The sequence below is a fragment of the Macaca mulatta genome, chromosome X (genome assembly GCF_049350105.2).
Source record: "Macaca mulatta isolate MMU2019108-1 chromosome X, T2T-MMU8v2.0, whole genome shotgun sequence".
NCBI classification, from domain to species: domain Eukaryota; kingdom Metazoa; phylum Chordata; class Mammalia; order Primates; family Cercopithecidae; genus Macaca; species Macaca mulatta.
The window spans coordinates 30391155-30406132 of record NC_133426.1 but is presented as its reverse complement, the minus strand read 5'-3'; the positions used below and the strand labels follow the sequence as shown (position 1 = coordinate 30406132).

At 37.2% G+C, this 14978-nt stretch overlaps 1 pseudogene; it reads right to left on the bottom strand.

Annotated features, from left to right (window-relative positions):
• Positions 1-11865: 11865 nt before the first annotated feature.
• LOC144338488 (histone-lysine N-methyltransferase SETMAR pseudogene) lies at positions 11866-14671 on the bottom strand (annotated as a pseudogene).
• Positions 14672-14978: the final 307 nt, after the last annotated feature.

The following is a 14978-nucleotide window of genomic DNA, read 5'->3' as shown; positions in this document are numbered from 1 at the left end:
TATCTTACATAATTCTTATAATAATCTTATGAGGGGGAATGTCTATTATTATCACCATTTTACAGATGAGCCAGCTGGGCTCAGGGAAATTAAATAATTTGTCCAAGGGCACACAGTAGATAGTGGAACTGGCTTTGGGTTCAGTTTCATTTAACTTGAAAGCCCTGGTTCTTAACCACTGTCACCTACTCTTTCTGTTCATCACTCTATTTGTCTCACTAAAGATTTTTTCCTGCTCTGAGTGGAGTCAACTCATTAATTTCTTACGTTATCTCCTCTTTCCTTTTTAGTGTTTTGCTTGATATACTATTTATTTGTATGTCTTCCTGCCCAGAATATGAACTTTGATTTATCCACATGCTTTTCCACATCCCAAACATTACTTGCATATAGTAGGCAATCATTTCATATTTGTTAAATGGATAAATACGTTTTGATCATGTTGGCTACTGCATTTGGTGACTGAAGTAAAAGACCATCAATATGAAAACCAGATAATTCTGACTAGGAAAAAAGTGCTTTGAGGTTTTCTCAAGGCATAAACTAACTAAATAAATGAGTCTAATTTATTATAGCAGGTTAGTAAATTATACAATAGAATGCATGGTTATTTTCCGTTGCTTCCCAAGACATAATTTGTTACAAAGTAAATTGGTTCATTTTATTTTTCAATGAATATTTATTTGATGCGGTGTTTTTGTTTTGTTTTGTGTTGATTTTTGAGTTGGATCACTGTGTGTTAAGCATATGGAGGGAAGACATATGCATGTGTACACACACAGAAGTAGACCCTGCTCTCTGAAAACTTACCATATTGTCAGGGAGACCTGAAAGATAACTAAGGAAGAAGTAACAAAGCCATTTATTAGGTAAGAACTTGGCAAAGTGATACAAACAGGAATAAGATGATCAATTATTGCAACTCAAGTGTAGTGAGTGATGAAAAGGAGACATGGTAGGGAGTTCCAGACAGTGGGGGAGCCCAATGTAGGAAATGCTTCCAAGGGGGAAGTGACGGTTTAAATAACTCTTGAAGAACAAGATCAGATCTAAGTAAATGGATAGGAGAAGTGTTCAGGAGATTGCAAGTCGATGGCTGTAACTGGAGCTGAATGAATGCATGAATAGGCAGGATATTTGTTTTTAAAATTGCTATTGTAACAAATTGGTAGAGTTTAGTGGCTTAAAACGACAAAAGTTCATCATCTTACATTTCCAGAGATCAGAAGTTCAAAGTCATTCTCACTGGGCTAAAATAAAGTTGTGGGCAGGGCTGCCTTCCTTCCAGGGTCTCTAGGAAAGAGTAAGTTTTCTTGCCCTTTCCAGCTTCTAGAGGCTGGCAACATTCCTTGGCTCTTGACTTTGACCTCTGCTTCCATCCTCACATCTCCTTCTCTGACTCTGATTCTTCTGCCTACCTTTTATAAGGACCCTTGTGATTACAACTGGGCTCACCTGAATAATTGAGGATAACTTTCACATCTCAAGATGCTTCATTTAGTCATACTTGCAAAGTCCCTTTTGCCATGTAAGTTAACAGTTCACAGATTCTGGGGATTAAGATGTGGACATTTGCAAAGGGGGAAGGTAGAATTATTCTTTCCAACACAGACAGAAACAAAATCATTTTTGACTCTTAATTGTCAGAAATTTGCCTCTCTAACACTAATTCTCTTTAAGATGGATAAATCCATGTTTGTTTATGTATAAAATAGTTTGCTTCTCTTTTTGTCTCCTGTCATCCAACACTATATATATTTTTTCTGTATACATTAATTCACTCTCTCTTGCTCATTTTAGTTATCCTTCCCTGTACTTTAATTTTATTCTTATCTTTCTTTCCTTTAAAATATTTCTTTTTGCATTATAAAGATAGTACCTGCTCACTCTAGAAGACTTGGATAACAGCAAAGTAGAAAAGCAAAGAAAAAATCACTTTCAATTCTCCAATCCCCAAACATTCATAGTTTCAAGTGAATTTCAAGTGAATTTCTTTCCAGTTTTCTCTCCATGCATTTTTTTTTTGTTTTTCTGAGTAGCAGTCATGTTATCTATGAAGAAAATACTGTCTCTTTTGTTGTTTGTTTTACTTACACTATAGCAGAGCTAAAAGTTCTAAAGCTGATAGATTTACATTGCTTGCCTGAGGATCATATATTAATTTTTCTTTCTTCTCCATTTTACTATTTGATAATGTCTGATATTTTGTTGACATTTTTCTTATCTGTTATTGAACACTAGGCCAATCTACTCAGGAAATTGTGTATATTAACAATAGGTCTCTCTTTGTGTTATGACTGCTAAGTCAGGTTGGCATGCAACATAATTTGGATTATTTCCCTTTTATATACTACTTGTCCATACTGAAAGTCAACTGCTCAATTTTTACCTACTCACACTATAAAATGAACTAAATTCAACAAATGTTTTTGGAGCATGAACTATTATACAAAGATGAGACAGTCCCCATTTAAATAGTTTATGTAATACAAAACCTATAAAGCAAGACACACTAAGTGTAGTGAGACATGTGCGATGACTGTTTAGGGTGTGTTGAGTAATTTTTCTTTTGCAACTTATTCCAATTTAGCATCTGCAGCCCTTGCCCACTGCTTATTTTATTTATTTTCTTAGTTTTTGCCCTCATTCCCTATTACAGGGTTATGACTGGAACCTTCCTTACTAAGTACTCTGGGAGAAGATGAAGGGGTAGGGGTTGAGTAACTTCAGTATGGATGTTAGTAATCATCCTGGCTTTGACTTTGACTTGGCCTCAATCTCAGAGTGGTCATGATGCATGGGTATTGCACACTTGGTGCTGAAACCGCTCTGTTCCTTCCCAAAGCGCTGATTTCAGTCTTTCTGTGCCCAGTTCCTGCCGGGAACAACCCAAATGTTGAAAAAAATTTCAAGTAGAGAGCCTCTCAACATTTCATTTGAGACTTGCAGAGAATACTTGTTAAATTTGCTTCTGTTATTTAATAATTTTGGGTATTAGGAGCATGAAGAAACCAAGGCAAGTGTGGGACTTATTTTTGCGGTTTTTTAATTTTGCAAAATATAATTACTTTTATTTATGTTAAAAAATAGAGGCAAAAGTCAAGTTTCAGGGAGCCAATATTTCAGCTCAAATAGTGAGAGAAGTTAATTTTTTTTTTTTTTTTACTCTCAGTATATCCCAGTCAGAAGAATATTTTGATATTTCAGACTTCTTTTCCTTTCTTTTCTTTTCGTCTTTTCTCTTCTTTTCTCTTCTCTTTTCTTCTTTCTTTCTTTTTCTTTCCTTCTTTCCTTCCTTCTTCCTCTTTCTTTCCTTCTTTCTTTCTTCTTTTCCTTCCTTCCTTCTTTCCTTCCTTCCTTCCTTCCTTCCTTCCTTCCTTCCTTCCTTCCTTCCTTCCTTCTTTTTTTTGGACAGAATCTTGCTCTGTCACCCAGGCTGGGGCAATGGTGCAATCTCAGCTCACTGCAACCCCCGACTCCCGGGTTCAAGCGATTCTTCTGCCTCAGTCTCCCAAGTAGCCAGGATTACAGGTGTGTGCCACCACAACTGACTAATGTTTTGTATTTTTAATTGAGACAGGGTTTCGCTATGTTGTCCAGGCTGGTCTCAAACTCTTGGCCTCAAGTGTTCCACCCACCTTGGCCTCCCAAAGTGGTAGGATTATGGATGTGAGCCACCATGCCCTGCCAAGACTATTTTCTTAAGTAAGGTAAATTGGGTGGTTGTAGGAAGAAGAAAACGTGGCCTGTGGGTCCTAGAAAATCAGGAACCTGGAACTGACAGTCTCCTGTGACCCCCACCCCTCCCTCTGCAGAGGTGGCATGGATTCAGAGAGGACCAACCTGTGGAGAATGGGATCAGAGGAAACCCTGAAAAATTACTGGGTTCCTTCTGTAGTCTGGAAGCAGCAGACACTTGAGGACTGGAAGGGGCCATGCAGACAGAATAATGGGCTTCTTGGTAACCTGTAGTAACCTGTGTCCACTGAAGACCAATAGTCTATGGCTTGAAGATCACCCACAATCTCCTGCCTTGCCCTTCACTGGCACTGCATGACATTCTAGGACTGTGAACCAACCCTGGGGAGGATTGAAGAAACCAAGAATGACTGAAGTGAAATTTTCTGCCACCATGGAAGAATGGAGGTCCAGCTTCAGAAATTTAGCCATTCTGGAAAGAAGAAAAAAAAAAAAGGAACAAAGGAAAAAAAGAGGAAAAGAAGGAAGGAAGAAAGGAAGGAAGGAGAAAGAAAGAAGGAAGGAAGGAAAGAAAGAAAGAGGAAGAAGAAGAAAAAGAAAGAAAGAAAGAGAAAGAAGAAAAAGAAAGAGAAAGAAAGACAGAAAAAGAAAGAAAGAAAGGAAAGAAAGAAGAGAGATGTTATTAATTATACTTCTGAGTTTGTGGAGAAGTTGAAGTTAATTAGATTCCTATTCCTCAGCTCTGTCCTGGGAAGAAATAACCCAAAGACAGAAATCTCTTACTTCTGAAGTAACATTATGAAGTAACTTCTGAAGTAGCATTACGAGAGGGACAAATGAGAAACTAGGTTTAGATCTAGTCTAGGAGGAAGAGGCAATGGAAATTAGGAAATTGTGTTTCTCCCCTCCTTCTCCCTTCCTCTTCTTTCTTTCTTCTTTGTTTCTTTCTGTCTCTCTTTTCTTTTCTTTTCTTTCTTTCTTTCTTTTTCTTTCTCCTTCTTTCTTTCTTTCCTTCCTTCCTTCTTTCCTTCTTTCCTTCCTTCCTTCCTTTTTGTTTCTCTCTGTCTCCCTTCATTCTTTTCATTTATTTCATTCATTCTCTTTCTCTCTCTCTTCCTCTTTCCATCCTTTCTCTTCCCTCTCCTACTCTCCCATCCTTTCCATTTCTTTCCTTTTCTTCTTCTCTCCCTTCTTTCCCTTTCTTTCTTTTATTTTTTCTTCCCAACTTTTTTCCTCTCTCTCTGTTACTGTTTATTTGATAAAATGCTAATTTCTGAAATTCCAAAAATATTTCTCCATTTTATTTTATGTAATGCTAATGAATAAGAAGTTAATTCATGAATATTGCATAAAAGAAATTCAAATAGTGATGACTTCTCACTTCAGCACCCCTTTCCTTTCCAGATTCCCTGCCAGCAAGGCTCACAATAGTCTACACTTGTACAAATATATAAATTTATATATATATATATATATATATATATATATATTTTTTTTTTGAGACAGAGTCTTGCTTTGTCGCCCAGGCTAGAGTGCAGTGGCACAATCTCGGCTCACTGCAACCTCCGCCTCCTAGATTCAAACAATTCTCCTGCCTCAGCCTTCCGTGTAGCTGGGACTACAGGCACCCGCCACCATGCACAGCTAATTTTTGTATTTTTAGCAGAGAGGGGGTTTCACCATGTTGGTCAGGCTGGTCTCAACCTCCCGACCTCAGGTGATCCGCCCGCCTCAGCCTCCCAGTGCTGGGATTACAGGCGTGAGCCACCGTGCCTGGCTATAAATTTATATTTTTAAACAAATGATACTGTACTATTCTGTCCTTTTGTCACTTAACTGTACACATTTACATAGGAAGGAGTGTTGTAAAGGGTTTGAATCATATATACTCTGTGAGGAGGATGCCAAGACCCCATTCTACTACAGCTTTCTCTAGAATGGGAAATATAGAAATCTGAATAGACAAACCTCAGTACAGGAAAAACAATGAACACTATCTCCTTGTAGGCCATATATTTCTTAATGGAAAGACTATTCACACAAAATAAAAAAGCCTTTTTCTTTTTTAGGCACCTAGTGTTAGAGAGTGTAAAATTTAGCTGAAACACACAGGCATTATACTGAAATGGACTGACAGATTGACACTGGTCCATTAACAAACTCCTCACTTATGGTCCACAAATTCTAGACTGTATTTTCATCTAGCTCTTATTTCTATGTCTTGTCCACAAAGATATTATGTTGACTAATGTGTTGTTATGTGACAACTTGACTGGACCATGGGGTGCCCAGATATCTGGTCAAACAAATTTGGTTCTGAGTATGTCTGTGGGGGTGATTTTAAATGAGACTAACATTTGACAAGGTAGACTGAGTAAAGCACATTGCCCTCCCTAACGTGGGGAGGGCAATTAGTTGAAAGCCTAAATAGAACAAAAAGGATAACCCTCCCCTGAGTAAGGTAATTTCTTCTGCCTGACTGCCTTCAAACAGGGACATTGGCTTTTCCTTGCCTTTGAACTCAACCTGAGACATTGGCTAGTCTTGGGTCTTGAGGCTGCCAGCTTTCAGATTAGAACTACATCACTGGTTCTCCTGGGTCTCAGGTCTTCAGACTGGAACTACATCCTGCAGATTTTGGGACTTGTCACCTTCCATAATTGTGTGAGCCAATTTCTTTTTTTTTTTTTTTTTTTTTTTTTGAGACGGAGTCTGGCTCTGTCGCCCAGGCTGGAGTGCAGTGGCCGGATCTCAGCTCACTGCAAGCCCCGCTCCCCGGGTTCATGCCATTCTCCTGCCTCAGCCTCCCGAGTAGCTGGGACTACAGGCGCCCGCCACCTCGCCCGGCTAATTTTTTTTTTTTTTTGTATTTTAGTAGAGACGGGGTTTCACCGTGTTAGCCAGGATGGTCTCGACTCGATCTCCTGACCTCGTGATCCGCCCGTCTCGGCCTCCCAAAGTGCTGGGATTACAGGCTTGAGCCACCGCGCCCGGCCGAGCCAATTTCTTATAATAAATTTATCTATCTATGTATTCATCCTATTGGTTCTGTTTCTCTAGAGAACTCTAACTAATAAAGATTTTATGACACATTTTCCAGATGCCGTCCTGAAAATAGGATACATTAAGCCTATGGCCCCTTCTTAAGCTATCAGCTTAGTGACCCTATCAAAGAGTACAATGAACTTGATCTGGCATAACTGGTTTGTGATGTGTCATCCAGTAATTAGTCTTTGTAGGCACTCACCCAACATCCTTTAAACCAGGGGTGTCCAATCTTTTGGCTTCCCTGGGCCACATCAGAAGAAGAATTGTCTTGGATCACACATAAAATATACTAACAATAGCTGATAACCTTAAAAATTGCAAAAAAACTCAATGTTTTAAGAAAGTTTATGACTTTGTGTTGGGCCACATTCAAAGTCATTCCAGGCCATATGTGGCCCACGGGCTGTGGGTTGGACAAGCTTGCTTTAAACAGTCTGTTTAGCATTTTCCCCTGATTAATACTAAATTCAGGATACATATTTTTGAGATCTTAACTTAAACAAATTTGGACACTTCATTTCTTTAAACTTCTAACATTTCCCTCATGTTCCTTTATATATGGAGAAGGATTGAAGTGGTTTAGTCATCATGTTTGTTAAGCTGATAATATCTTGAGTGGTGATGTGCCTGAATTTGGAGACTTTAATTCATTGAAATGAACTTTGTATACACAAGCATACATATTTACATATATTTTAGTATATTTCTTGTTGCAAATATTTTAAATTTATGTTTCTACTCTTTCCTCTAATTGGAAAATCACTTTTCTAAATACAGTTAAACTATATGTTCAAGGTGGTTTAAGTTACATCTGTTTGTTTTAAAATAGACTTTATTAGGCTAGAGAAAGATTGTTTATTCATGTTCTGAGCACAGAATCTGATATTGAAATCACATTATGGAAATACAAACAGGAAAGCAATATTAACATTTTAACTAATGTCATGTGGTATAGGTAAAAAAAGATAAGGTAGCAACTATCTTCTTATGTTATGAAGAAACATTGCTTTTTGATAAATGACGTAGATTGAACAGAAATAAGTATATGTAATTCTGAAAACATTTAGAGCTGCCACTAAAATAAACTTCCCTAAATTATAAAAGAGAAGACCCAATTGCTATGAAGTTTTTACCCTCTGCCAGTCCTCCTGGGGCAGTTTATAAGGAGTTTATGAGAAGAAGTTTAGGGTGTCTTGCAGCTTTGGGGAAAGAGATTTGGCAATTTTCGCCATCTCTGAAGATTTTTCTTAAGGGGTACAGGTAAATTTGGTACCCTTCTGATCCCATTAATCGTTTCAAGGATTAGGATACTTATTATCACTCCATGTGGGCCACTCACTGTTCAATACAAAAGAAACTGAAATTCTGAATGTTTCAAATATAATCTAGGATTTCCACTCATTTAAAATTAGATTCAAACCTGGTGTGGGGGCAGGTGCCTGCAGTCCCAGCTACACTGGAGGCTGAAGTGGAGGACTGCTTAAGCCCGGGAGGTCAGGGTCACCCTAAGCAACATAGTGAGACTCCATCTCTAAAAAATAAAATTAGATTGACTTTTAAATAAAATTAATCTATTTAGTATATAAAAAATATAATTCATTATAAAATATTTCCTCTATCAATGAACATTTGTTGAATTAAAATACCATTATTTCATACCCTCCAATGAATTAAATGGAGCTAGGAAGTGAGCATCAATGTCCACTAATATAATAGAAGAGAACGAACTGGACATTATGTGCTTCCTGATTAAAGAACAAAATACCACCCAATGGATGGAACCTGAGTCTGATCAAGCCTCTAAATCAGCTGTCAATTTTCAGAAAATACAGGGGAAAGATGAATATGTTAAAGTGCCCCGTGAATATGCAGTCTACAAGACTCAGACTAGAGGAAACTAGTGTCAATTTTTTCAACAGGTAAATTGTAAGTAAAAGAAAGAGATCAAGGGTAGAGTTACAGATTTAAAAATACTTAAAAGGCATATCAACTTATTTCTAAATGGGAAAGACTGAATTAGAGTGTCTAGGGATGCACATTTGGGTGAAAATACCATCAAGAAGGACAAGGACGTGATTACTTTGTAAGTCAAGATAATGGTTACTTTTGATGGGAAGAGGGGACTGCGATTAGGATGGGTCACATGGAGTGATTCTGCAGTGTCTGGTGAGTTTCTATTTTTTAAAATTTGAATCAAGATCCAATAAAGTTCATATATTGCCATTGGTTAATATGTTTCTTTTTTTCTTTTTTTTTTTTTCTCTTTTTTTTTGAGATGGAGTCTCGCTCTGTCGCCCAGGCTGGAGGGCAGTGGCCGGATCTCAGCTCACTGCAAGCTCCGCCTCCCGGGTTTACGCCATTCTCCTGCCTCAGCCTCCCGAGTAGCTGGGACTACAGGCGCCCACCACCACGCCCGGCTAGTTTTTTGTATTTTTTAGTAGAGACGGGGTTTCACCGTGTTAGCCAGGATGGTCTCGATCTCCTGACCTCGTGATCCGCCCGTCTCGGCCTCCCAAAGTGCTGAGATTACAGGCTTGAGCCACCGCGCCCGGCGGTTAATATGTTTCTATAAGTATCTTTTAACCTATAAGTTAAATGTTCATCCTGATTTCTTTGTTTTCCTTACAGTTTATTTGTGAAGGAACTTGGTCACTTTACTTGTCCTACAGTTTTCTAGATTTTGCTGATTGTATTCCCAGGGCATTATTTGACATGTTTTTCTATACTCTGTCTTTCTTTTAAATTAGTAGTGAGATCGATAGGCTTGATCGATACAGGTTTTGCTTTTCCTTTTCCCAAGGAGAATCCATGGGTAGTGTTGTGTCCTTCCATGAGGAGGCACCTAATGGCTGGTTGCATGATATTTTATTTGAGAAAATATTATTCCAACTGCTAAATGGCAAGCTTTATACTTTTTAAAAATATTGAAGTGTATATTTCCCAGGTGCTCTTTCTGACTCCATTTTTCTTTTCGTTTTTTAAAATATTGAGATTAGGTCTATGTTGCTCAGGCTTGCCTTGACCTCCTGGGCTCAACCTCCCAAGTAGCTGGGACTATAGGTGCACACTACCATGCCCAGCTCCGTTTTTCAACAAATATTTTTACAAGACAAAATGGGTCCAGTACATTGTCTCTATTTTTGATACTTTGGAATGTTTTGCCAAATTTAAATGTTGCAAAATTAGAACCTTCTCAGTCTTCTTCTGGTAATGATAATACATTTATCCAATTAAAATTCAGAGCTCCACCAGAATATTCTTCCCACAAGTGGAGATATTCCAAGCCCAATAATAGAATTTCAAAATTAAATCTTGCATACGATTTGTGCTATCATCATTCCATTTGTTTAGTTCCTCCTTTCTCTTTTGCAAAGATAAATTTCCAGTCTTTCCTTTTGCAAGTTCTATTTTCAATAATCACAATTTTCTAGAAGCTTTAAAGATTTCCAATGACCAAATTTGAGAGCGCTAATTTACATAGAAGTGTAATATTATTGTAAGGCACATAGGTTGATCTACATAGTCATTTTTCAAAGGTGCAATCATTTCTAAAATCGGACGATGGGAAGCTGGGAAGACTCATGCTGCCATGTTAAAGTACTTTTAGTTTTCAATATTAGTTTCATCACAAACATTTTATAGTTTACTTATTCTGTGTATTTATAAATTTTTTTTTTTTTTTTTTAAGATGGAGTTTCGCTCTTATGTCCCAGGCTGGAGTGCAGTGGCGTGATCTCGGCTCACTGCAACCTCTGCCTCCTGGGTACAAGCGATTCTCCTGCCTCAGCCTTCCTGACTAGCTGGGATTACAGGCATGCGCCACCATGCCCCGCTAACTTTGTATGTTTAGTAGAGACAGGGTTTCTCCATGTTGGTCAGGCTGGTCTCGAACTCCTGACCTCAAGTGATCCACCCGCCTTGGCCTCCCAAAGTGCTGGGTTACAGGCATGAGCCACCGCGCCCGGCCTATAAAAATACTTTTAAAATACTTTTAATATTAATAGCTTTCATTTCAACTGGTAGAGTATTACTTCTTGTTTGGATACATTAAGAGTTTTGTGTTCACTATGACCTATTGTATTTTCTTGCTTTCAAAGTTCCTTAATTTAGTGAGAACATTGCCTTTACTATGATGCTTGCCCTACCAAAATTAGTAATCATTTCATCCTCTCAAAAGTAAAAACTTTTTCTTCAAAGTTTAACTTTTTAATTGAATTTGCAATAATACTGACATTAATGTCAGATGTTTTATCTTCAATAGAATGAACATTTAAAAGCTTTACTTTAATTACATAAATTGAATGGAAAGAAATCACTATTGAAATTAACCTATTTTTTACTTGAAGCATCTGGGGTTATTTAACTTTATGAGAAATTCTTCTGTGTTCATGGTAAAAGCATATTTATAACTATTGCCTTGCCTTTTTTTGTACATGACAAGAAAACTCAGCACTGAAAATTATCACAATTAATTTCCCATGGGTATTTGATCTCAGGGAAAAGCGATGTGTCATATACCTTTGATCTTCTTCAGGTATAGTCTTTTTAAATAAGTATAACGTTTTGTGGTAGTTACTGATGCTTCTTCAGCAGATTTGTGTTTTCATGTACTCAGTAATAACGTTGTAACCCCCATGATTGATGACAAATGTTAATACATATTTTTCTCAAAAGTTACTCATTCACCATATTTTCTTGAGAAATGAGAATCCAGTTCCTAGTTACACTTAATACAATTCCTTTCTCATACAAAAGTTTAGTACAAAAGAAAAGCATCACCATACAATAAAATAGATATATGAAAGTAGATTCACAGTATTCAACTTTGTAGTAAGAATGCTAATATTTCTCTGAGCATCTTTATCCCATACATGTTTCATATACACCTCACTTAATCATTTTTTAGGTTTCCCATTGATTTCACTAACTGTTGGCCTGGTGACACTGTGTGTGTGTGTGTGTGTGTGTGAGAGAGAGAGAGAGAGAGAGAGAGAGAGAGAGAGACTGAGTTTCTCTTGGGTGTACACCTAGGAGTTGAATTGCTGGGTCATAGGTTATGTGAATTTTCAAATTAAAGTGAGAGATAAATCCATTATCAACAGCAATATATGAGATGTCTTGTCAAGCAACATCTTTGCCAAATCTTGACATGGTAAAACTTTAAATTTGTGGCCAATGGAGTATATACAGAATGGTATTTCATTTGGCTTTAATTTATATTTTCCAGATCACCAAGAAAGTTGAAAATCTTTTCATATGTTTAATGGCTATAGGTATCTCGTCTTCTGTAAAATGCTTATACATGCCTTTAACTCATTTTTTTCTCCTTTTAAAAAAATAAACTTTATTTTTTAGAGAAAGTGTATGTTCACAGCAAAATTGAGTGGAAGATACAGAAAGTTCCCATATACCCCATAGTACTTTGTTGCTATTGATAAACCTACATTGACAGATCATCATCCAAAGTCTATAGTTTACATTAGAGCTCACTCTTGGTGGCGTTCATTCTGTGGGTATTGACAAATATATAATGACATGTATCCACCATTATAGAATGATACAAAGATAGTTTTGTTGCCCTAAAATCTTCTGTGTTCGGCCTATTCATCCCTCCTTTCCCTCAATCCTTGGCAACCATGAATTTTTTTATACCTCTATAGCTTTGCCTTTTCCAGAATGTCACATAGATGAAATCATGCAGTATGTAGCCTTTTCAAATTGGCTTCCTTCACTTAGTAATATGCATTTAAAATTCCTCTATTTCTTTTCATGTGTTGATAGCTGATGCATCTTTCAATGAAATATTATAAACTGTAGTGTAGCTAGACAATGAAATATTATTCAGAGCTAAAAAGAAATCACAGTTTATCCATGTAACTACTGAAGAACATCTTGGTGGCTTTAAAGTTTTGGTAATTATGAATAAAGCTGCTATAAACATTAATGTGAAGGTTTTTATGTGGACATAAGTTTTAAACTTCTTTGGATAAATACCAAGGAGTGTGATTGCTAGATCATATGGTAAGAGTATATTTAGCTTTGTAAGAAACTTCTAACTATCTTCCAAAGTGGCTGTATTTAATATCATTTTGCATACCTACCAGCAACGAATGAGAGTTTCTGTGGCTCCATATCCTCACCAGCATTTGGTGCTGTCAACAGTTTTCATTCTGGCCATTCTAATAGGTGTGTAGTGGTATTACATTGTTGTTTTGATTTGTAATACCCTGATGGCATATGATGTGGAACATCTTTTCATGTGCTTATTTGCCATCTGTATATCTCCTTTGCTCTGAAGCATGTTCAGATCTTTTGCCCATTTTTAAATTGGGTTGTTCTTTTTCGTATTGTCAACTTCAGCTTTTCCATATACTTTGAATAACAGTCTTTAATCATGTCTTCTGCAAATATTTTCTTCCTATCTGTGGCTTATTTTCTCATTCTGATGACAGTATCATGCTCAGAGCAAAAGCTTTCATAATTTTAACAAAGTGCAACACTCATCAATATTTTTTTCATGGTTCATTTTGGTGTTGAATCTAAAATATCATAATCATATCCAAGGTTATCTAGATTTTCTCCTATGTTATCTTCTAGAAGTTTTATAGTTTTGTGTTTTACATTTAGGTCTAGGATCCATTTTGGGTTAATTTTAGTGAAAGGTGTAAGATCTGTCTAGATTCATATTTTTGCATGTCTTGTTGCTTTAATACCATTTGTTGAAAAGACTATGCTTTCACCATTGTATTGCTTTTGCTCCTTTGTCAAAGATAATCAATTATATTCATGAGGGTATTATGGACAAATAAAATTGTGTATTACGCAGGTGCAAAAGTAATTTTGGTTTTGGAAAGTGAATTTTAAATCATTATAACTAGGCTCAAACACATCTTTATTAATCAAAATACGAAGCATTACGATCAACACATTTTTGCCAACGAGAAATGTTTGTTTTATTCCTGTAGAGTAAAAATCCGTGCTTCGGGACTCGACGAACTCTTGGAAAGCATTTTCTGCATCCTGCTGGTTGTGAAAGCGTTTTCCCTGCAAAAAAAAGTTGTCGAGATGGCTGAAGAAGTGGTAGTCGGTTGGCAAGAGGTCAGGTGAATATGGCAGATGAGGCAAAACTTCATAGTCCAATTCGTTTAGCTTTCGAAGCCTTGATTGTGCGATGTGCGGTCCGGTGTTGTGGAGAATTGGGCCGTTTCTATCGACCAATGCCGGCTGCGTATGTTACCGTTTTTGGTGCTTTTCATTGATTTGCTGAGCATACTTATCTGATGTAACGGTTTCACCGGGATTGAGAAAACTGTAGTGGGTCAGACTGGCAGCAGACCACCTAACAGTGACCATAACCTCTTTTTGGCGCAAGTTTGACTTTGGGAAGTGCTTTGGAGCTTCTTCTCAGCTCAACCACCGAGCTGGGCATCGCTAGTTGTCATATAAAATCCACTTTTCGTCGCAGGTAACAATCCGATTGAGAAATGGTTCGTTGTTGTTGCGTAGAAAAAGAGAAGACGACACTTCAAAACAATGATCTTTTAAAATTTTTGCTCAGCTCACGAGGCACCCAATTATCGAGCTTTTTCACCTATCCGATTTGCTTCAAATACTGCAGGACCATAGAATGGTCCACGTTGAGCTCTTCTGCAACTTCTTGTGTAGTTTTAAGAGGATCAGCTTCAATGACTGCTCTCAATCGGTCGTTGTCAACTTCCGATGGCCAGCCACTACGCCCCTCATCTTCAAGGCTATTGTCTCCTTTGCAAAACTTCTTGAACCACCACTGCACTGTACATTCGTTAGCCGTTTCTGGGTCAAGTGCGATGTTGATGTTGCGCATTGTCTCTGTTGCTTTATGACCCGTTTTGAACTCGAATAAGAAACTCGCTTAAATTTGCTTTTGGTCTCACATCATTTCCATAGTCTAAAATAAGCAGAAAATAAACAGCAAGTAGTAAGTCATTAGCCAAAAAAACAAAACAAAACAAAACAAAACAAAACAAAAAAAACCCCCCAAAAAAACCATAAAAATAAAAATAAAAAAAACCATAAAGCGAGAAAAGCCCACTAAAATTATATGTAACGTAACCACATTATTTAAGAATTTATTCCAATATCAAATGGCAAATTCCAACATTTCAAAAACTGCAACTACGTTTGCACCAACCTAATATATTTAAGACATACAAAGTGATGGATTTGATATGCATATACATTGTGAAATGATT